The sequence below is a fragment of the Salvia miltiorrhiza genome, chromosome 3 (assembly GCF_028751815.1).
Source record: "Salvia miltiorrhiza cultivar Shanhuang (shh) chromosome 3, IMPLAD_Smil_shh, whole genome shotgun sequence".
Lineage (NCBI taxonomy): Eukaryota > Viridiplantae > Streptophyta > Magnoliopsida > Lamiales > Lamiaceae > Salvia > Salvia miltiorrhiza.
Window position 1 is genome coordinate 38,384,855 of NC_080389.1, and position 7,643 is coordinate 38,392,497.

At 36.7% G+C, this 7,643-nt stretch overlaps 1 long non-coding RNA gene across 1 annotated transcript; it reads left to right on the forward strand.

Annotated features, from left to right (window-relative positions):
• Positions 1–4,461: 4,461 nt before the first annotated feature.
• On the forward strand, positions 4,462–7,268 carry LOC131016604 (uncharacterized). The gene is made up of 3 exons (XR_009099100.1): positions 4,462–4,607; positions 4,693–4,723; positions 7,005–7,268. It is a non-coding gene; the product is annotated as an uncharacterized LOC131016604 (long non-coding RNA).
• Positions 7,269–7,643: the final 375 nt, after the last annotated feature.

Consider the following 7,643-nt stretch of genomic DNA (forward strand, 5'->3'; position numbering starts at 1 on the left):
GCATGTGATATGAGAAAAGGAATGTATTGATGATCGTTTTTCTTTGAAAAATAGAATGTCTGGTAGATGAGAAGCTAGAAACGAGATGGGGACAAAAATGAACCATTACGAAAGATGGATGAACTTTTTCTCGAGTAAAGCTTGTTATAGCTATGAAACCAAGAATCCAGTTGAGGGTAAACTCTAGATTAAGACGATGAAGAAAACCTTTGATTTTCTTTGTACCGCACAAGAAAGACTTCATGTGTTGCGTTCCAGTTGACTAGATTTACAGATTTTGGTGGGAGGCCAAAAGAAAAGCAATGACTCAAGAATGTGGTTAGCAAACTTGTCTTAGAAAGACTTTAAGACGGACACATATTACATATATATATTTTTTTTAATATCTGCGATAAGTGGAAAGAAACGAAAATGTTCAACCTCAAGCAAAACAAGATGTCTATGACCAAGTACGACCAGATTTGCTGCGACATATCCGTTATGCCCCACAATAGGTGGACATCGATGAATAGATGCCGAAGAAGTTTCGACCTGGCCTAAAGTATGAGATAAGAATGGCATTCGCCAACCACGGTGAGTTTACGTACTTTGAATTGCTCAACAAAACTCTAGACGCCAAGGTAGTTATGCTCGGGGATCACCCGACACAAATTCAAACTGAACAAAGTGGTCAAGACATGAAAAACTTTTCACCCGTAGAAGGGACAACGATAGTAACGCGTAGTTATATGAACCTGTAATTGAATGTAGGATCACTTAAGGTGGTAGCGAATAACTTGATGTTATACCAATATGGAACGTAGATGTAACCCTAGGAATGGACTGGTTAGCTGAAAACTATATGCTACGATTTATGCATTAAATGGGAAATCTCATTCAAACCTTCAAGAATAGACGCATTAAGTTTTCAAGAGAAAAGTATAAGGAGAGAATATCAGTTATTTCATACATACAAGCCATGAAGGTGATAAATAAGAAACATTACCAAGCTTTCCTTGTATACCTAAACGGATGAGCTAGCACAGAAAGGACAGTCGAGGACGTAAAAGTTATACGTGAATTCCATTATGATTATCCGGAGAACTTACCAAGACTGCCACCCAATAGACAAGTAGAATTTACCATCGACCTAGTACCAAGATCGATACGTGTATCAAAAGCATCGAACAAGATGACTCCAAAGGAGTTGGAGAACCTAAAGATCCAATTGCAGAAAACGACTAGACCTAAGTTTGATCATGTCTAGTGCATTCCCATCAGGAGCGCATATTTTGTATGTTATGAAGAAGTATGGTACTTTAAAAAGGCGCACAGACAATAGAGCGTGGAACAAAATAATACTCAAGAATGAATATCCTTTACTGAGGGTAGATGAATTGTTTGACCAACTCAAAGGTGCAAATGTGTTTTCCAAGATCGATTGAGGATCGGATGTCATCACCCAAGACAACTTTTAGAACGGGTTATGACCACTACAAGTTTGTAGTTGTGCCATTCAGGCTAACAAATGCCCAGATATATTTATGGGCATCATTGATAGAGTATTCTACCTTCACCTGGATAAGTTCGTCTTAGTGACTCCAAGAATGAAGATGAACATAAGGAACATTTAGGGACCATGTACACAAGTACTATTGGGTGAACGAATTTATGCCAAATCAGTAGGTGTGAGTTTTGCTCAAGAAAGTGGCATTTTCTGGAACATATTGAATGATTTGAGTTTATATATGTGTTTATATTTATTAAATATTGCACGTATAATTTACTTAGATTAATTTGAACACCAAGGTTCAAATTTGATGAAGGCCGTGAGTCATAAGGCCAGAGACGAGCGATGCTCGATTTTAATTGAGTTATTTTGAGCATGCCAATGTGTTTAGAATAATTAAAAATATTTGTATTTAAATTTTTGGAATTTATTTCCATTAAATACAAATTTTCTAACTATTCGATGATTTATTAAGTTGAGATATGTGGAGTATGTGAAGTCATGTAAGTGAACTAGCAATGCATATGAGTTAATGCTATGTTAGTAAGACTATATGAATTATTTGAGTATTTATGAGATGAGCATGATTAGTAAGTTATTGAGTTTTTTTTGAATTGCATGAGAAATGCATATAAAATGGCTAAGTATGAGAAATTAGCATGGATTAGATTTATTAGTTTAAATGAGATAAATAAATTAGAGAAGCATGATAATTAATTATAGTTGGAATTTAGTATTTAATTACAAAGTTCGAAATTTAATCAAGAACTATGAGCATGATAAATTGTTAAGATATAATTTATTATTTTGAGTTTGATATCGATTATGTGTCTAAATGGAGTGAGTGTGAGAGTTATGAATAACGCACATAAATGTTGGTATCTGACACTCGAACAATTGGTGTCGAGTATAAATGATAGTTTACTGATAAAGAGTTTTGATGATTTTGAATTGTAGTGCTAGAGATTCTAAAACCTGATAAGGAATTTGTAGTAGCTGATGAGACAAAGAGGATGGGTTGAACCCGTAAAGGATTATGATTTTGGTATTAACCATCGCATGGACAAGACCAATGTAGTAGATGATGCAGTGAGCCTGAAGGTCTCGTCTAAGATAAGATAAGATGATGATAGAAGTGATTAAACCACCCAGCTTGAGGAAAATGGTGGTAGAAGCACGAAGGAAGGATGAGAAGTTACGAGTAAGAATAAGGATAAGAAATTTCAAGAATTACAACGACGAATCAGATAATGCTATCTTCTTTGAAGGGAAGATATGCATCTCCATGACAATGAACTTAAGAATAAGATAAAGCCACGGCACCCTTATACTATCACCAGGAAGTACTAAGATGTATTAAGATCTAGAAAAAAAAAAAAATTCTAGTTAGGAGGAATAAAACGAGATGTAACCTCATTTGTTGAAATATGTCTTGCGTGCTAGCAAGTGAAGGTTTTACAACATATCATATTGTTACTTTGAGTCTTCGAGCTCATAAAGTCAAGCTTAATGTCGTGTTTGGGAAAAACCGAGCCCTTAACGAACCAATGGATTTCTTTGTCGAGATGGATTTTTCGAACCCTTCAGACTTAAGCAAAGGTTGTCACGAAAGGGGGCAGTGAATGCCCACATGACTCGAGATTCCATCGATGAATGAATAAAAGTTTATAACGACGTTTTAGGCTGACTGCCTACATGCTCGAAATGGTTGGTCTCCTTACAAACTGTTTAAGTTGCCTTAAGAACGCTTTAGAGATATTAGTCATTATAGTTCCGCTTAAACGACATAGAAATTACTAATAAGGTATGTTGAAGACGACTGAGCTAAACCGGGGTGAAAGCTGAGAACATGTTTTTGCCACTCATTGTGAGACATATAATACCAGTTATCAATCGACTATCGATAGGTTGGCAAATGAGGCGTTACATGTGAGGAAATATAGATCACCACTTTGTTGAGATGAAATGACTAGATGATTGAAATCATCCGTCAAAATTTGATAGTGAATAAAAGAGGGTCATGATTGACAGAGTCATATGTTGACAAATGACGAATTGACCCATGATGTGAAAGTGGAGAGATAATTTTCATAAAAGTTTCTCCATCAAGAGAAATCATTGGATTCAATGTGAAGGGTAAACCTAAACCCCGTTTTATAGGCTCATACGAGATTGTAGAAAGGATAGGCCCAATAACTTACTGTTTGGCGTTAGCGCTAAGCTTTGAGAATGTGCGTAATGTATCCCATGTGTCGCAATTAGAGAAGAATGTTTACGATTCAAAGCATATGATCCATAAGAACAACATTGTTATTAGTCAATATTTGAGTTACGAAGGAAGATCCAAATCTATCTTAGATCGGGAAGTTCAGGTACTAAGGACTAAGTCGATACCGATAGTAAGGGACCTATGAATATATCATGGTCAAGAATAGACTACGGTCTAACAAGAAAGTGAAGTACTCAGAGTTGTTTTCTGCGGTACAAATTTCGGGACGAAATTTCTTTTAAGGGGGATAGTATGTAATAACCCGACTTTTAATTGAGGATTTAAAATCTTCTAATGACTGATTAAGGATTTATTATGATAATTAGGGTTCGGCATCCATTAATAAAATACGAACTTATATGAATTTGATGATTTATATACGTGATGATTTATTTTTATTTTTATTTTCAGTGGACGATGCACTCAAAATATATTTTGAGTCCATTAACTAAAGTTGATCCATGTGGTTAGTTAATTTATTAAATTGACAGGCCCAAATGGATTTTATACTTCAAATAAGAATTAGTCTTGTATGTGTCAATGTATTCAAATGAGTTTGGAACCATATGATTAATGTATTAATCTCTTAGATATTTTAATGATTAAATTTGAATAATCCTAAGCATGCTGAATCCTAAGCATGCTGAAGAATTTACTACGCATGCTGAAGAAATTCTTCAGTCATACAAAGCTAGCTGAAGTGTTCATACTTGTCAGCTGAAAATTACACGATCCTCATCCATCCAAACCACCCCATTTTTCTTTTATAATCTACACCATTCTTCACCCAAACCTCACCACTTCACCATTTCTAAATTCTGCAGTCTCAATTTCACACAGCAAGTTAAGGTAATAGAATGAGGATATTCATCTCTTTCAATTTATTTTTTTCACAACTGACGTTTCTAATCTTAGTGATAAACAAAATCTGCAGAAATAAATATCTTCCACCACACCTATTCAAGGTATTCCCCTTTTATCCAATATATCAGAGAACCACCAAACGAGAATGATCCAAAAGAAAAATTTACATGTATTAACGTATGAACTGAAATTTACAGTATTTGATTTTTGCTCAAATCCTATGTGCTAAGTGTTCGACTGAATTTGAGGCTTGAAACCTTTGAAGGGGGGGCTGACCCTGTCTTGTGTGTGTGAGTCGAGATCAGAGGGAAGCGGCAGCCTTGGTGACTCGTCGTCGCCGGCGGTCAATGGACGGCGACGGAGCCGCGGTGGCTCCGATCTGCCAAAGAGGGGGAAGGGAGATAAGTTTTCAGATTTTAATTTAGAAAAGGGAAAGGATGAGGGAAGGAAAAAGAAAAGGAGAGAAAGGAAATTAGAGTTACCTGTTTTCAGACGGCGGTCAGCGGCGGAGCCATGGTGGCTCGTCGTCGGCGGCGGCGGTGGTAGCGTGACAGCCGTGACGTTGTCGTTGCTCCGATTCAGCCAAATCAAAAGAGAGAGAGAGGAGTTTTCAGTTTTAATCTAAAAATGAAAGAAGGGGAAAATGAAAAAAAGTTAGGGTTTTACCTGGGCTCTCCGGCGACGGTGGCGGCTCCTGGCCGTCTGTCCACCGACGAAGGGGAGGACGACGCGGCGGCGCGGCTTTCGCCGTGTCTGCGTGCGTGTGTGTGTGAGTCAGTGAGAAGAGGAGACCGAGGGGGTGAGAGGGAGACGCGAGACGTCCGGCGAGGCGGCGCGCCGGAGGCGGCGCCGCACTCGACCGATCAGAGAGAGAGCAGAGAGAGTCGGGAGAGGTCCGAGAGAGAGATGAGAGGCGCATGTGTGTGTGCTGAAAATGTGTAATTGTGTGTGTTTATTTAGGTTAAGAATTGGGCCGGGTTGGGCCGATTTTTTTTAAATGTTGGGCTTCCCTTTTTAATTTAATTGACTGGTGGGCCGATTTTAATAAGTGTTTGGGCTTCAATATCTGTTGGACTCGGCCCTTTTAAATAAAAATCTGATGGGCTTCTTTAATTTAATTGTTTGGGCCTTATTCAAAGAAAAACATGATAGACTTAATTTATTAATTAATTTGGGCTTATATCTATTTAAATTATTTGAGCTCTTAATTATTAATTTAAATTGAGCTTGATTAATTTAATTATATATTGACCTTTAAATTAATTATTTAAATGGAGTTCTTTTATTTCAAGTATTTTTACAAATGGACTTTAAAACAAAATATTTTGAGTTAAGCTCTTATTTAAATTAATTCTTTTCAAATGACTTATTAATATGGATTATTTGAAAATGATTAAATTATTTTAAGTATGAGAAAGAATGATCCATGATGATTTAAATTGTCTATGTGATATTGTTTGATTTGCTGTTAAAAGATGGAATATTTGACTTGATGACGTGAGTAGAACGAGTTATGATTAATGCGCATGTTGATGTTCGAATAAATAGTTTCGAACCTAAATGATAGTTATGTGATAATGTTTTGAGTTTAAGGTTTTGACGAGATAAGATTAATATGGATGCTAGAACCCTAAAATCATTAAAGAAGATAGTTTAGTTTAGAGATCAATCTTCCTGTCTTTCACGACTTCTTCTCGAACTTATCGATTCTTCGTCAATAAAGGTCCAGGAGGGAAGTGATAGCTAAAAAGGGAAGTAACTCTACGCCCGTTGTGGGAACGAATAAGGTGGGCTTTCTTAAAACACGTATATAGAGATTCCCTGGATACAAGCCTCTTATACGAAATGAAATGAATGACATGATATAACTGTGATATTTCAAATGATGAATGGTTATTATGAAATGAAATTTTTATGGAAATGATTAATTGATGAATGGTTCTTATGAAAGGAAAGGAAATGTTTATGAAATGATTGTCTGCCAAAAATGTTTATGTTTTATGTATGTATCCTATCTGTGTTGGTTCGCCAACTATAAAGGAAATCGAATTCGGACCCTACGCTAGACGAAGGTTTGCTAGTAAGGGTTAACGTGTACACTCATGGAGACTGTGTGTCGCTTGCGACCGGTCTTGGCGTCCGTGGAAGGAGGCCTCCTTCCTGGCGTGTAAAAGGAACAGATATGGATCATATAGACTGAAAATGGGATGCGCATCCAACTTTATGAAATGAAAGAAAATGTTTAGTAAGCACAGATCCTTCAAGTAAAACCCTGTGTGTTACTGTTGGCAGTACAATAAATGATATAAAATGTTATATTTCCGGCATATGTTCACTGAGTATTTTTACTCAGCCCTGCATGTTGTTTTCCCTAATGTGCAGGTTGAGCGGGTGATGGAATGGAGTGGAGTTGAGCGGATGTACCTTTTGACATAGAACAATAATGAAACCTTGAGTATACATCTTCATATGTATAACTCACACGTATTTCCGCTGCAAGATACTCTGATTATGCTAATGTTTTATTTTAAGTATAATACTCTTTTGTTGGGTAATCCACTTCGACGGGCCTTCCCGAACAAACGTCTTGTATTTGCCCAAGTGATCAGTTATGATCCTAGTGTTATATAATAAATGTCTCTTTTCGTAAAATGTTTGATTGTTAAGTAAATGTCCCTTTCTTTCCCCGCTTCTTAATCCCCTTCCCGAGTCATAACCCCGGTTAAACCATCCTTAGGGATTGCGGGCTGTGACACTTTATCACTTTATTACTTTATCTATCCTACTTTATCACTTTATTATTACATACTTAAAACATTAATCTACAACTCCTTAAATTCCGTGCCGAAAAGCAAATGTAGTGTCTTGGCCGGGACGGAGGGAGTATAATATAAATTATATTGTGGCATCCGGCGAGCCACATTACATTTTTGGTGACCGAAAAATAGATGCTGGATATATTTGATAAAAACCTGATAGTTTGAGGGTTTAGAGAACATTTTAAAAGTTTCAGGGTATTTT